This window comes from Pseudophryne corroboree, chromosome 6 (genome assembly GCF_028390025.1).
Source record: "Pseudophryne corroboree isolate aPseCor3 chromosome 6, aPseCor3.hap2, whole genome shotgun sequence".
Classification (NCBI taxonomy): Eukaryota; Metazoa; Chordata; class Amphibia; order Anura; family Myobatrachidae; genus Pseudophryne; species Pseudophryne corroboree.
In genome coordinates this window covers 345,986,180-346,002,913 of record NC_086449.1, presented here as the reverse complement: position 1 = coordinate 346,002,913, position 16,734 = coordinate 345,986,180, and the positions used below count along the sequence as shown (strand labels likewise).

The following is a 16,734-nucleotide window of genomic DNA, read 5'->3' as shown; positions in this document are numbered from 1 at the left end:
GTGGATTGGCTGGTCATTTATCACTCCTTGGGTGGAATTCAAATGTTTGAAAAGTCGGTTGGGTGTCTGCTTTTTCCTGTCTATTAGATAGGAAAAAACAGACTCCCAACCGACTTTTCATACATTTGAATTCCACCCAAGGAGTGATAAATGAACAGCCAATCCGCTTCCTAACTGCCACACCTGACTTATAGAAATGTGATAATAGATTTAGAATTCATGCAGGCCATATAGTTATCTACATCAATAAATCTTAATTTGTGTTGCACAACCAAATGCAGGTTAAGTATTTTTTCAATATAAAAACACTATTACCTCTAAAAGCTAATAACTTATTGAAAACAACCCTTATGGGCTTAGAATGGGATTTGGGGTGGTTTGAAGGAATATGGGAAGTTCGAGTGGTATAGAAGGGGCAAGCAGGAATTCAAGGTGAAAGATTTAAATATTAAATACTATGCCAGATATTTCAGAGAATACAACAGCTGTATACACGCGTCCATTTGCCATTCAAACTTAAAAACTTAAAATGGGCCCTCAATGATCCACATTCTGCAGTGAACAATAACCTACATATAGACAGAATGTTCCTGCCCATGTTACTAGATCCTCAGGATATCAAATGAATACCGCATATTTTGCCTTTGTGGATGCGGTACTCTTCGACTTTGTCTATTGGAAGCCTGATGTTTGCAGGGAATCGTATTAGCTCAGGAAAACTCAAGGTGGTGGAAGTAAGGGAGATTCTATTCAGGTCACCATACACAACAGTGTTCATAAATCCAATGTTATACAGAACAAATATTAGAAAATATCTCCAACTCATCATGGATTAACTAAAAAAAAAAAAAAAATTGTAGGATTAAAAATAGGGCCCTATAAGTGGTAATAAATATCCAATCACTACTAGGGCAAGAACAGCATTTTAACAGTGTCAGATCTGGAGTACATATATTGGTTATCTATACTCAAGAGAAATTGTTATTTCTTGTGCACTCCCGTTGGGTCGGTATCGCAAGCAAGTCAATCTTGACTATCTAGTACAAAGTATAGTCAAAACTGGCACTTAGTCAAAATCTCAAGTACAGATTATCAAAATCTGTGCTTCTGGGCTCTGGGGGAGTTCAAGGGAAATCACATAGTCAAAATCGGGCATAGACAATCTCTCACCTGTGTATGCACCTTAAGGACTATAAAAGAAATTTGTTGGTGTACACTTAAAAACACAATTACTTCTATTACAATATGCTTAATTACACAGAAATGTAGCAACTGGTAATATAACAGTACTGTTATTTATAAATATACAGTAGTTCCATATTTAAAGTGGCAATCTCATGAAAAACAGGATTTTAATACCTACCGGTAAATCCTTTTCTCCTAGTCCATAGAGGATGCTGGGGTCCACTTCAGTACCATGGGGTATAGACGGATCCGCAGGAGCCATGGGCACTTTAAGACTTTTCTAGAGTGTGAACTGGCTCCTCCCTCTATGCCCCTCCTCCAGACCTCAGTATAGGAACTGTGCCCAGGGAGACGGACATGTCGAGGAAAGGATTTACTTTTAAGTTAACGGTGAGATTCATACAAGCTCACACTTTAACCATGACGCACACATGGCATTCAACAAAACACATACCAACGGGCATCAACATTTCAGCAACCGTGCTGAAAACATTTTTAACAAAATAACAACTGCAGGTAAAGTACGCACTAGGCTGGGTGCCCAGCATCCTCTACAGACAAGGAGAAAAGGATTTACCGGTAGGTATTAAAATACTGTTTTCTCATACGTCCTAGAGGATGCTGGGGTCCACTTCAGTACCATGGGGTTATACCAAAGCACCAGTACGGGCGGGAGAGTGCGGATGACCCTGCAGCACCGATTGACCAAACTTGAGGTCCTCATCGGCCAAGGTGTCAAACTTGTAAAATTTTGCAAACGTGTTTGTCCCTGACCAAGTAGCTGCTTGGCAAAGTTGTAATGCCGTGACCCCCCCGGGCAGCCGCACAGGATGAGCCCACCTTTCTAGTAGAATGGGCATGCACCGAATTCGGTATCGGTAATCCTGCCGTGGAATGAGCGTGCTGAATCGTACCTCTGATCCAGCGCGCAATGGTCTGCTTAGAAGCAGGACACCCAATCTTGTTGGGAACATACAGGACAAACAGAGCCTCTGTTTTCCGTATTCGAGCTGTTCTTGCAACAAATTCTCAAGGCTCTGACCACATCCAGAGACTTTGAACCAGCTAAGGTGTCAGTAGCCACTGGCACCACAATAGGTTGGTTTATATGGAAAGAAGAAACCACCTTAGGAAGAAATTGCTGAGAAGTTCTTAACTCAGCCCTATCTTCATGGAAAATCAAGTACGGGCTCTTGTGAGACAAGGCCCCTAACTCAGACACCCTTGCGGATGCCAATGGCATGACCACTTTCCAAGTGAGAAACTTCAATTCTATCTCCTGGAGAAGTTCAAACCAATCCGATTGAAGGAACTGCAACACCACGTTAAGATCCCATGGTGCCACAGGAGGCACAAATGGAGGTTGGATGTGCAGAACCCCTTTCACGAAGGTCTGAACTTCTGGAAAGGAGGCCAATTGTTTTTGAAAGAAAACTGACAAGGCCGAAATCTGGACCTTGATTGAACCCAATCGTAGGCCCGCAACCACACCCGCCTGAAGAAAATGGAGAAAACGTCCTAACTGAAACTCTTCCGTTGGAGCCTTCTTGGATTCACACCAAGACACATTTTCTCCAAATACGGTGGTAATGTTTAGACGTTACCCCTTTCCTGGCCTGAATCAGAGTGGGAATTACTTCTTTGGGAATACCCTTCCGGGCTAGGATCCGGCGTTCAACAGCCATGTCGTCAAACGAAGCCGCGGTAAGTCTTGATACACGCACGGCCCCTGCTGTAGCAGGTCCTCGCGAAGAGGAAGAGGCAGAGGATCTTCTATGAGTAACTCTTGAAGATCTGGATACCAAGACCTCCTTGGCCAGTCCGGGACAACGAAGATCGCTCGAACCCTTGTTCTTCTTATGATCTTGAGAACTTTTGGTATTAGTGGAAGTGGAGGGAAAACATACACCGACCGAAACACCCACTGGGTCACTAGTGCATCCACTGCTATTGCTTGAGGGTCTCTCGACCTGGAACAATATCTCTGAAGCTTCTTGTTGAGACGAGATGCCATCATGTCTACTTGAGGAACTCCCCAAAGACCTGTCACCTCTGTGAAGACTTCTTGGTGGAGGCCCCATTCTCCTGGATGGAGATAGTGTCTGCTGAGGAAGTCTGCTTCCCAGTTGTCCACTCCTGGAATGAAAATTGCCAACAGAGCTCTTGCATGTCTTTCTGCCCAGAGGAGGATCTTTGTCACCTCTGCCATTGCCGCTCTGCTTTTCATTCCGCCCTGACGGTTTATGTACGCGACCGCTGTTACATTGTCCGACTGGATCTGTACGGGTTGATCTTGAAGATGCACTGCTTGTAGAAGGCCATTGTAAACGTTTATGTGAAAACAAGTTTCTTGACTTAACCATCTTCCTTGGAAGCTTTCCCCCTGTGTGACTGCTCCCCAGCCTCGGAGACTTGCATCCGTGGTTACTAGGACCCAGTCCTGAATCCCAAACCTGCGTCCCTCTAGTAGGTGAGAACTTTGTATCCACCACAGGAGCGAAATTCTGGCTTTGGATGACAGGATAATCCTCTGGTGCATCTGAAAGTGAGATCCGGACCACTTGTCCAACGGGTCTCACTGGAATACTCTCGCATAGAATCGGCCAAACTGTATGGCCTCGTAGGCCGCTACCATCTTTCCCAACACCCGAATGCATTGATGAATTGACACTCTTGTTGGTTTCAGAATTTGTTTGACCATTCTCTGGATTTCCAGAGCCTTTTCTACTGGAAGAAATACCCCCTGTACTTCTGTGTCCAGTATCATCCCCAGAAAAGACAATCTTGTTGTCTGTTCAAACTGTGATTTTTGAAAATTTATGATCCAACAGTGTTGTTGAAGTACTGTCAGGGAGAGTGCAATGTTCTGCACCCACCTTTCCCTGGACCTCGCTTTTATCAGGAGATCGTCCAGGTAAGGAATTATATATTGACTCCTTTCTGTTGAAGGAGGACCATCATCTCTGCCATCACCTTGGTGAACACCCTCGGTGCCGTGGAGAGTCCAAACGGCAACGTCTGAAATTGGTAATGACAATCCTGTATCGCAGATCTCAGATAAGCTTATCTCAGATAAGCTTGATGTGGAGGATAAATGGGAACATGTAAGTAGGCATCTTTTATGTCCACTGACACCATGAAGTCCCCTTTCTCCAGACTGGAAATCACTGCCCTCAGGGATTCCATCTTGAACCTTTGCAGGTAGAGATTCAGAGTTTTCAGGTTTAGAATCGGTCTGACCGAGCAGTCTGCCTTCGGAACTACGAATAGGCTTGAATAAAACCCTTCTCGTTGTTGCGACAAGGGAACCAGGACAATCACTTGATACTGACACAATTTTTATATTGCTGCCTCCATCACTTCCCTGTCTGGGATAGAAGATGGTAAGACAGATTTGAAAAATCGGCATTGGGGAATGTCTTGAAACTCCAGTTTGTACCCGTGGGATACTATTTGTAAGACCCACGGGTCCAGGCCAGATTGAACCCAGAACTAACTGAAGAGTTTCAGACGTGCCCCCACCTGAGCGGACTCCCGCAAGCGAGCCCCAGCGCCATGCTGAAGATTTGGCAGAAGCAGAAGTTGATTTCTGCTCTTGTGATCCTGTAGACGCTGCAGACTTTTTTCCTTTTCCACTTCCTTTATCCGCAAAGAAAGGGGAACCTTTAACCTTTTTGTATTTATTGGGCCGAAAGGACTGCATCTGAGAGTGTCTTTTTCGCCGGCGCAGGAGCATTAGGCAAGAATGTCGACTTACCAGCGGTAGCCGCAGAAACTAAAGCATCCAGCCCATCTCCAAACAAAGCCTCACCTTTATACGGGAGAGCCTCCATATTCCTTTTGGAATCTGCGTCAGCATTCCATTGGCGGATCCACAACGCCCTCCATGCGGAGACTGCCATGGTAGCGGCTCTTGATTCCAAGAGACCAATATCTTTCAAGGCTTCTAGCATGTATGCAGCAGCGTCTTTGATATGACCTAACGTTAGGAGTATCTCGTCTCTATCTATTGTGTCAATGTCTGATGACAAGTTTTCTGACCACTTTTCAATAGCACTACTCACCCACACACAGGCAATGGTAGGCCTGAGTAGTGTCCCATTGGCCACATAAATAGATTTCAACGTATTCTCAAACTTGCGGTCTGCCGGCTCCTTTAGGGAAGCCGTCCCAGGTGCAGGGAGAATCACCTTTTTTGTTAATTGTGACAGGGCACTGTCTAAAACGGGTGGGGGGGGGGTGAACACTCCCACCTTTTCCTGTTCTCTGCCGGGAAAGGATGAGCTACCTGAATTCTTTTGGGAATCTGAAATTTCTTTTCAGGGTTTACCCAGACTCCCTCAAAGAGTGTTCAGCTCGTGAGATGGAGGAAAATGAACGTTATGGTAAGAACTTACCGTTGATAACGTGATTTCTCTTATGTCCACAGGTATCCACAGGATAACATTGGGATATTGTCGAGCGACAGCGAAAATGGCACCAACACGGTCACAAGCTTTCTGGCCTCCCAGGATGCATTGGGGCCTCCACTATATAGTCCCGCCCACTGACTCTGTCAGATCAGTTCTTTCCACAGCGATTTTAGGCAGGAACATTAGGTAGAGACCTGTACAGGCGATAAGAACACACATGCACACCCTTCCATACAAGAAGGAAAAGGTTTAGTGATTGTCTAGATCCTCAAATCAGATGCGTCAGGGTGGGATCCCTGTGGATACCTGTGGACATAAGAGAAATCACGTTATCAACGGTAAGTTCTTACAATAACGTTCATTTCTCTGGCTGGGTCCACAGGATAACATTGGGATTCCCAAAGCCATTTTAGTGGTGGGGACGCTCTTGATTGCACAGGAGGACCTTTCGCCCGAAGTCTGCGTCATGAGAGGCAAAAGTATCCAAGGCATAATGTCTGATGAATGTGTTTATGGAAGACCATGTGGCTGCCCTACATATCTGTTCTGCTGAAGCACCCTGCTGTGCTGCCCAAGAAGGACCTACCTTACGTGTAGAGTGTGCAGAGACATTAGCCGGAATAGGGAGATCTGCATGAGAATAAGCTTCAGATATTACCATTCGGAGCCATCTCGCCAGCGTCTGTTTACTAGCAGGCCATCCTCTTCTATGGAATCCGTCGAGGATGAAGAGGGAATCTGTTTTCCTGATGGCACTAGTACGATCTATGTAGATTTTTAAAGCCCGGACCACGTCCAGCGACGCTTCTCCTGCAGATAGTCCCAATACCTGAAAAGCTGGGACTACAATCTCTTCATTCAGGTGAAATTTTGATACCACCTTTGGAAGATAGCTAGATCTCGTTCTGAGAACTGCTCTGTCTGGAAAAAAACTTAGGAAAGGAGGCTTACATGATAATGCTCCCAAATCTGACACTCTTCTGGCTGACGCCATTGCCAGTAAAAAAAGAACTTTAACCGTTAACCACTTAAGATCCGCTCTCTCGGGGGCGTGGCTTGGATCGGTATGGAGTAGCTGTGTGCAGCCTTAGCTCTCCGCTAAAAATCCCGTAAACCCATCCGTTTTCCCCAACCCGTGGATCCTGCTCCCTGCCAGCTGGCCCCTGAGTGTGTGCTGCCTCTGCTGCTGCCCTTGCTGACCCGTTGTGCGGCGCGGTTGTGCTGCTGTGGACCTTCCAGCGTGGTCCCCGGCTCCCTGCCTCCCCGCCGGCGGAGCTCGGGAGCGGCGCGTGTCCGCGCGCCCGGCGGTGCCTGTGAGCTGGTCCTACGGCTGGGGGCTGCAGGGGAGAGGGCCCTACTATCTGCTGTCCGCTGGGGGTGCATGCCTGAAGCCCCACTGCGGTGGCGCTGGAGACCGAGCCCGGGTGGAAAAAGCCCGCGAAAAGCCACCATTTTTAGCCCTGCTGCTCCTTCTCCCCCTGCGGTGCTGTGCGGAGCGATGACTGTGGTTGCCATCCTGTCTCCCTCCTGGGCTTAATACTTCCACGAGGCCTCGCAAAGCCAGTGTCCTTTATATTTTCTCTTGGATGGACTGTATATACTCCACTGAAACCGGCTGCCCTACATTAACTGCCTGTTATCCTGTGGTGATAGCCTGGGTGTCCCTGACTCAGCTTTTATTCTGCTGCAATTTACACAACGTACACCTGCTTCCGGACTATCTGCAGTGTGCCCACATACGTGTTCCGTTTATTTGGGGTGCCATATCTGCCCGGCCCGGGCGGCCCTGACCAGTGTGCTGAACCTGCTGTAATACTCCTGTGGATCTGCATTCCCGTCCAGGGGTACCATGGTGAAGGGAGGACAGAGTGCGGCTAACGCTGCTGCGAAACTGGAGAAATTTGCCAGATCACAGCAGGCATCTACGTCGGCAAAGCGGGGTGAAGCCGGCCCGCCCTCGCCTGCGGCCGAGGTGGACACCTCCGACCATGATGAGCAGGTGCATTCTACCCAGCAAATATTGCAGGCAATCTCTGCGTCCGAACAGAGGGTCACGGACCGGATTGGGCAAGTACAAATGGATGTTTCTCTGCTAAGGCAGGATATGCAGAAGATCCGAGAGCGTGTGGGTGAAACTGAACATCGGATATCGGCTTTGGAGGATGCTGCTCCACCCTTGCAGTTGAGAGTGGCGGACCTGTCTACCCAAGTGACATCTATGCAGGCTAAAATGTCAGATATAGAAGGGAGATTGCGGCGCAACAACGTCCGATTTGTCGGGTTGCCCGAGAGAGCGGAGGGCAACTCCCGGAGTCATTTCTTGAAGGGTGGCTTATTGATCTGTTTGGCAAGGAGGCATTTACCTCTCAATTTGCGGTGGAGAGGGCGCACAGGCTCCCGCCTAGACCGCCGCCACCGGGGGCCCCGGCTAGAACATTTATTGCACGCTTCCTGCATTTCAAGGACCGTGACACTGTGCTCCGTCTGGCCCGAACAAAGGGCCCTATCCAACAAGATGGACATAATATTTCCGTATTTCCTGATTTTGCCCTGGAGGTGCAAAAGAGCCGATCTCAATTTATTCAAGTCAAGCGTCAGCTCAGAGACCGCAATATACAATATGCTATGATGTTTCCAGCCAAGTTGCGGGTGGTGCTTAACAACACCACACATTTTTTCACATCTCCTCAAGATGCTGGTGCATGGCTGGAGCGTCAACCACGTCCTCCTTAATGATGTGTTGTTGCTCTGAGGCTGCTTTCAGTTTTTTTGCACCTATTTATCTAATGCATATTCCTGTGAATATAAATGCAATGTGAGGATATATGCAATGTGGGGCGTATGGGAGTGGGGCAAATTTATGTTATTGCTCGCTCTGCATCGTTATGATATGGCGGTAACGGTCAGTCCCACATTATTTTACTGCTATTTGCTACTTTGTAATGGGGCATGTGCCTGGCTATGTTGTTTTTTTCTTTTTTCAGGGTTGGGGTACTACTTTTTTCTACGAGTTGTGGAGAGCTCTTACTGAAAATAGTGTAAGGGCTTTTCCTTAGGTTCTTTGGTTAGGCCCTTATCCCTTAGTTTGGTTACTTAATGGGAGTTACGGGATCCAGGTATGCCTTAAGTTTGCGAGGTGATACAGGGTGGGTGCGGGGGGGGGGGTTAGTTTGTTTTTTTCTAAGCCATCATTTTTTAGTTCTGTGCGTACTTTGCAATGACGCGTTATTTCTGTATGATATTGCTCTGTGCTCTTTTGCCTCCTGGGACGTAGGGGGACTGGTTGCTCCTGTCCCTATTTATTGTTTGCTCAGCCTTGCTATGTTGCGATGCCAGGTTTTGCTGCATGTCTCTTTAATCTATCCTGTTACCCCTTTCCGTTACGATTTCTATGTCTGCTGTTTCTGAGGGGCTCCATCTGCTCAGCTGGAACGTTCGGGGATTGAATGAAAAAATCAAAAGATCGTTGGTCCTGACTCAGGTTAAAAAATACCAGGCGGACATAATTTGTCTTTCTGAAACACATTTGCATGGAGGTAGGGTGTTGGCACTTAAAAAACCATGGGTTAGTCACGTGTATCATTCCACTTTCTCTAGCAGTGCCAGAGGCGTTTCTGTAATGATTAGAAAGTCCGTACAATTTCATCTGGATGAATGTGAAACTGACCAATATGGCAGATACGTCTTCCTACGAGCCCATATTAACTGCCGATTGTTTCATATATTAGCAGTATATGTCCCCCCGCCATATAATAATGAGGTTCTCCGTCACGCTGCCCGTTTCCTGGCCCGAACCCCTGCTCCCCCTGTGATATGCCTAAGGGATTTTAACAATGTTATGGATAGTGGTATGGACAGGTGGAGGGAGTCTGTTGCGTCTTCCCCTCCCCTGGCGTCCCCTACCTCGTTCGCGAGACTGGTGGCGGAGCTGGGGCTGGAGGATGTATGAAGATGTCGCAATCCCGCGACCACTCATTTATCCTGTCAGTCCGCTACCCATCATGCTTTTTCTGGTATTGATTTGGTTTTAGTTTCTCCTGATTTATCCCCGGACGTGCTGGCGGTGGACTATCTCCCTAGGGGCATATCGGATCACTCTCCTGTTTTAGTCACAGTTAATATTGGTTGGGAGCGGGGTGCAAAAATGTGGAAGCTTAACCCCTTTTGGTTGACTCTACTGGGGGGGGGGAAGTGCGTATCTGATTGCCGCCTGGGAAGGGTTCCAGGAAGATAATTTACTATACAGTGTTCTGTCGCTGAAGCATGATGCCTTTAAAGCGTTTTTGCGGGGCTCCTTTATAAAGCGGATCTCTGAAGTTAAAGCGTTCAGTAAGAGGGAGGAGGTGCGGTTGGAATCTTTGTGCCAGCAGCTGGAATCTCAATATCTTATTACCCATTTGCGGTCTGATGAGTTGTTGTGGAAGAACGCGCAGAGTGAGTGGTCGGATTGTTTATTTGAGAAATCCAGGCGTAGACTCCTTTTTGCGGGACATGAGCAGTATTTTCGGGCGGAGATGAATGGCAGCTACTTGGCCTTTTTGGCCCGGTCTGATTCCCCTAGAACAGTAATTCAGTGTGTGAAGAACTCTGCTGGCCAACTGTGTTATTCTGGATCAATGGTGGCGGAGACCTTCCGTAGTTATTATTCCTCGCTTTATGCCTCCCGAGCCGGTTACTCTGATGATCAGCTTGGGGAGTTTTTGGCTCAGTTGACCCTGCCATGCTTGTCCCGGGAGGACTCGGGGGCTCTGGATGCGCCTATCACGTTGGAGGAGGTGGAGGCTGCGATCCTGTCTCTCCCGGCGTCTAAGGCACCGGGATCCGATGGACTTCCGGGTGAAGTCTATAAAAATACAGTACTTTTTTTGCCCCCTATCTCTTACAATTGTTTGAACTACTCTTAGAGGTTCTATGGCCGAGGCCAATATAATTGTCCTGTTGAAACCAGGGAAAGAACCCCTGCTCCCCGAGTCTTATCGACCCATTTCCCTCCTCAATACTGATGTCAAGATACTGGCAAAAATCTTGGCATCTCGATTGAATTTGGTAATTGCAACAATAATTCATCCAGACCAGACTGGCTTTATGCCGGGTAAATCCACGGCCCAAAATCTGCGTAGATTGTTCTGTCATCTCCAGAGAAGTGATATGGTGGGGTCGGACGCGGTGGTGGTGTCCCTAGATGCGGCCAAAGCGTTCGACTCTGTAGAATGGAGGTACCTGTGGGGGGTGCTGGAGAAATTTGCTTTTGGCCCTCGATTTATTAGCTTTATCCAGTTGTTGTATTCCTTGCCTGTGGTTCGTGTTACGGCCAATGGTTTCACGTCTGAGCTTTTTGCGTTGGAGAGGGGCACTCGACAGGGTTGTCCCCTATCTCCTGCACTGTTTGCGATCGCCGTGGAGCCGTTGGCCGCCCTGCTGCGCAGTAATGGCGGGGTCAAGGGAGTTGAGATTGGGGGTCATGTAGATGTGGTGGCGCTATACGCGGATGACATGCTTCTTTTCCTGCAGGACTCTGATGACTCCCTACAAACAGTGTTACAGGTAGTGGAGAATTTTGGTATCTTTTCCGGTCTGCTAATTAACTGGGACAAATCCCACATTTTTCCTATTTCTGGCCTTCTCCCTGAAAACACACGGGGGCGTATCCTTTGCAATGGACACTGCGGTTCAAGTATTTAGGCATCTGGATTACTCCTATGGCGCGTAGCTATGTGGCCCAAAATATCGACCCCATATTAGCGACATTTAAAGAGAAGGCTCATAGCTGGAAAAAATTACCATTGTCTGTCATGGGTAGGGTTAATTTATTTAAAATGGTGATGCAGCCAAAGTTCCTTTATGTTCTGCACAATTCCCCGGTCTACCTTCCCAAGATGATCTTTACGGTTATTGAGGGAGTTTTATATGGAGTGGCAGGCCAGCGCGGGTCTCTATCAGAACACTATGCAGATCTCAGATGTCCGGCGGGGCAAGTCTCCCGGATCTCAGACTATACTATGTGGCGGCTCAGCTGGCCCATCTGAGTGAATGGACCGGGGATTCTCTGGGTGCTACGGTGAGGGGGTTTCTGGCTGAGCGGACGGAGTGTTCTCCTGCTTTCTCTCTCTCTCTCTCCTCTTCAGCTTCTCCTTTCTGGTCTCTCAACGTCTGGCTTGCCTCCCCTGTTGCGTCAAGCCTTGCTTATCTGGCGCTATGCGCACACTTTATATGACTGGGAGGGACATGATACCTGTACCCCACTGTGGTTCAATAGTGCATACCCTGAGCTATATGAGATGTCGCTAGATAATAATAAGAATTTACTTACCGATAATTCTATTTCTCGGAGTCCGTAGTGGATGCTGGGGTTCCTGAAAGGACCATGGGGAATAGCGGCTCCGCAGGAGACAGGGCACAAAAAGTAAAGCTTTCCGATCAGGTGGTGTGCACTGGCTCCTCCCCCTATGACCCTCCTCCAGACTCCAGTTAGGTACTGTGCCCGGACGAGCGTACACAATAAGGGAGGAATTTTGAATCCCGGGTAAGACTCATACCAGCCACACCAATCACACTGTACAACCTGTGATCTGAACCCAGTTAACAGTATGATAACAGCGGAGCCTCTGAAAAGATGGCTCACAACAACAATAACCCGATTTAGTTAGCAATAACTATGTACAAGTATTGCAGATAATCCGCACTTGGGATGGGCGCCCAGCATCCACTACGGACTCCGAGAAATAGAATTATCGGTAAGTAAATTCTTATTTTCTCTATCGTCCTTGTGGATGCTGGGGTTCCTGAAAGGACCATGGGGATTATACCAAAGCTCCCAAACGGGCGGGAGAGTGCGGATGACTCTGCAGCACCGAATGAGAGAACTCCAGGTCCTCTTTTGCCAGGGTATCAAATTTGTAGAATTTTACAAACGTGTTCTCCCCCGACCACGTAGCTGCTCGGCAAAGTTGTAATGCCGAGACCCCTCGGGCAGCCGCCCAAGATGAGCCCACCTTCCTTGTGGAATGGGCCTTAACAGATTTAGACTGTGGCAGGCCTGCCACAGAATGTGCAAGTTGAATTGTGCTACCAATCCCACGAGCAATCGACTGCTTAGAAGCAGAAGCACCCAGCATTGTTGGGTGCATACAGGATAAACAGCAAGTCAGATTTCCTGACTCCAGCCAACCTGGAAACTATATTTTCAGGGCCCTGATAACATCCAGCAACTTGGAGTCCTCCAAGTCCCTAGTAGCCGCAGGTACCACAATAAGCCGGTTCAGGTGAAACGCTGACACCACCTTAAGGAGAAACTGGGGACGAGTCCGCAGCTTTGCTCTGTCCGAATGGACAATCAGATATGGCTTTGTGAGATAAAGCCGCCAATTCTGACACTCGCCTGGCCGAGGCCAGGACCAACAGCATGGTCATTTTCCATGTGAGATATATCAAATCCACAGATTTGAGTTGTTTAAACCAATGTGATTTTTTAGGAATCCCAAAACTACTTTGAGATCGCCCAGTGCCACTGGAGACATCAAAGGGGCTGTATATGCAGTACTCCCTTAACAACTTCTGGACTTCAGGAACTGAAGCCAATTTCTTTCTGGAAGAAAATCAACAGGCCGAAATTTGAACCTTAATGGACCCAATTTGAGACCCATAGACACTCCTGTTTGCAGGAAATGTAGAAATTAACCTAGTTGAAATTCTTCCGTGGAGCCTTCCTGGACTCACACCCTGGCACATATTTTCACCTAAGTGGTGATAATGTTGTGCGGTCACCTCCTTCCTGGCTCTGACCAGGGTAGGGATGACCTCTTCCGGAATGCCTCTTCCCTTAGGATCCGGCGTTCACCCGCCTTGGCGTCAACGCAGCTGCGGTAAGTCCCGGAACAGACACGGTTCTTGCCGAATCAAGACCCTTCTTAGTATCTCTCGAAGTTCCGGGAACCAAGTCCTTCTTGGCCAAACCGGAGCCACGAGTATAGTTCTTACTCCTCTCCTTCCTATCATTTTCAATACATTGGGTATGAAAAGCAGAGGATGGAACACATACACCGACTGGTACACCGACGGTGTTACCAGAGCGTCCCAGCTATTGCCTGAGTGTCTCTTGACCTGGCGCTTCAGGTGGGACGCCATCATAACCACCTTTGGTCTTTCCCAACGGTTTACAATCATGTGGAAACTTCCAGATTAAGTTTCCACTTTTCCGGGTGGAATTCATTTATGCTGAGGAAATCTTCCCAGTTGCCCACTCCCGGAATGAACACTGCTGACAGTGTTATCACATGATTTTCCGCCCAGCGAAGAATCCTTGCTGTCATTGCCCTCCTGCTTCTTGTGTCGCCCCGTCTGATAACGTGGGCGACCGCCATGATGATGTCCTACTGGATCAGCACCGGTTGACTTTGAAGCAGGAGTCTTCCTAGGCTCAGAGCATTGTAAATTGCCCTTAGCTCCAGTATATTCATGTGGAGAGAAGTCTCCAGACTTGACCACACTTCCTTGGAAATTTTTTCCCTGTGTGACTACTCCCCAGCCTCTCAGGCTGGTATCCGTGGTCCCCAGAACACAGTCCTGAATGCTGAGTGTGCTGCCCTCTAAAAGATGAGCACTCTGCAGCCCCCACAGAAGAGACACCCTTGTCCTTGGAGACAGGATTATCCGCTGATGCATCTGAAAATGCGATCCGGACCATTCGTCCAGCAAATCCCCTGAGATCTGCCGAATGGAATCGCTTCGTAAGAAGCCACCATTTTTCCCAGGACTCCTGTGCATTGATGCACTGATACTTGGCCTGGTTTTAGGAGGTTTCTGACTAGGTCGAATAACTCCTTGGCTTTTTCCTCCCGGAGGAACACCTTTTTCTGGACTATGCCCAGAATCATTCCTAGGAACAGCAGACGTATCGTCGGAAAACAGCTGCGATTCTTGGAATATTTAGAATCCAGTCGTGCTGTCGTAGAACTACTTTAGATAGTGCTCTTCCGACCGCCAACTGTTCTCTGGAACTTGCCCTTTTCAGGATATCGTCCAAGTAAGGGATAATTTAGATGCCTTTTTTCTTTGAAGAAACATCTTTTCGGCCATTACCTTGGTAAAAGGCCCGGGGTGCCGTGGATAATTCAAACGGCATCGTCTGAAACTGATATTGACAGTTCTGTACCACGAACCAGAGGTACCCTTGTTGAGAAGGGCAAATTTGGACATGGAGGTAATCCTTGATGTCCAGGGACACCATATAGTCCCCTTTTTTCCGGTTCGCTATCACTGCTCTGAGTGACTCCATCTCGATTTGAACCTTTTATGCAAGTGTTCAAAGATTTCAGTTTAGACTATGTCTCACCAAGCCGTCTGGCGTCAGTACCACAATATAGTGTGGAAAAATAATACCCTTTTCCTTGTTGTAGGAGGGGTACTTTGATTTATCACCTGCTGGATATACAGCTTGTGAATTGTTTCCAATGCTGCCTCCCTGTCGGAGGGAGCCGTTGGTAAAGCAGACTTCAGAAACCTGCGAGGAGAAGATGTCTCGACTCTCCAATCTGTACCCCTGGGATAATACTTGTACTATCTAGGGGTCAACCTGCGAGTGATCCCACTGCGCGCTGAGACTCTTGAGACTACCCCCCCACCTTGAGTCCGCTTGCATGGCCCCAGCGTCATGCTGAGGACTTGGCAGACGCGGTGGAGGGCTTCTTTTCCTGGGAAGGGGCTGCCTGCTGCAGTCTACTTCCCTTACCTCTATGTCTGGGCAGATATGACTGGCCTTTTGCCTGCATGCCCTCATGGGAAAGGAAGGATTGAGGCTGAAAAGACGGTGTCTTTTTCAGCTGAGATGTAACTTGGGGTAAAAAGGTTGGATTTCCCAGCTGTTGCCGTGGTCCCCAGGTCCGATGGACCGACCCCAACTAACTCCTTCCCTTTATACGGCAATACTTCCATGTGCCGTATGGGATCTGTATCACCTGACCACTGTCGTGTCCATGACATCTTCTGGGTGATATGGACAACGTACTTATCTTGATGCCAGAGAGCAAATATCCCTCTGTGCATCTCACGTACATATATATAGAATGCATCCTATTAAATGCTCTATATGAATAAAATATTTTCAGTCAGGGAATCCGACCAAGCCAACCCAGCACTGCATCTCCAGGCTGATGGCGATCGCTGGTCGCAGTATAACCACCGTATGTGTGTATATACTTTTTAGGATATCTTTCCAGCTTCCTATCAGCTGGCTCCTTGAGGGCGGCCGTATCTGGAGACGGTAACGCCACTTGATAAGCGTGTGAGCGCCTTATCACCCTAAGGGGTGTTTCCCAACGCGCCCTAATTTCTGGCGGGAAAGGGTATAACGCCAATATTTGCTATCGGGGTAACCCCACGCATCATCACACACTTCATTTTATTTTATCTGATTCAGGAAAAACTACAGGTAGTTTTTTCACTCCCACATAATACCCTTTTTTGTGGTACTTGTAGTATCAGAAATATGCAACACCTCCTTCATTGCCCTTAACGTGTGGCCCTAATGAGAAATACGTTTGTTTATTCACCGTCGACACTGGATTCAGTGTCCGTGTCTGTGTCTGTGTCGACCGACTGAGGTAAATGGGCGTTTTTAACGCCTCTGACGGTGTTTCTGAGACGCCTGGACCGGTACTAATAGTTTGTCGGTCGTCTCACGTCGTCAACCGACCTTGCAGCGTGTTGACATTCTCACGTAATTCCCTAAATAAGCCATCCATTCCGGTGTCGACTCCCTAGAGAGTGACATCACCATTACAGGCAATTTCTCCGCCTCCTCACCAACATCGTCCTCATACATGTCGACACACACGTACCGACACACAGCACACACACCGGGAATGCTCTGACAGAGGACAGGACCCACACTAGCCCTTTGGGGAGACAGAGGGAGAGTTTGCCAGCACACACCAAAACGCTATAATTATATAGGGACAACCTTATATAAGTGTTTTCCCTTATAGCATCTTTATATATATCTCAATATCGCCAAAATCAGTGCCCCCCCTCTCTGTTTTAACCCTGTTTCTGTAGTGCAGTGCAGGGGAGAGCCTGGGAGCCTTCTCTCCAGGCTTTCTGTGAGAGAAAATGGCGCTGTGTGCTGAGGAGATAGGCCCCG

At 48.0% G+C, this 16,734-nt stretch overlaps 1 protein-coding gene across 1 annotated transcript in view; it reads right to left on the bottom strand.

Moving 5' to 3' along the window:
- Positions 1 to 16,734, bottom strand: part of RAB8B (RAB8B, member RAS oncogene family) — a 79,936-nt gene that overhangs the window by 2,350 nt on the left and 60,852 nt on the right. The gene's annotated exons all lie outside the window — the stretch shown is intronic.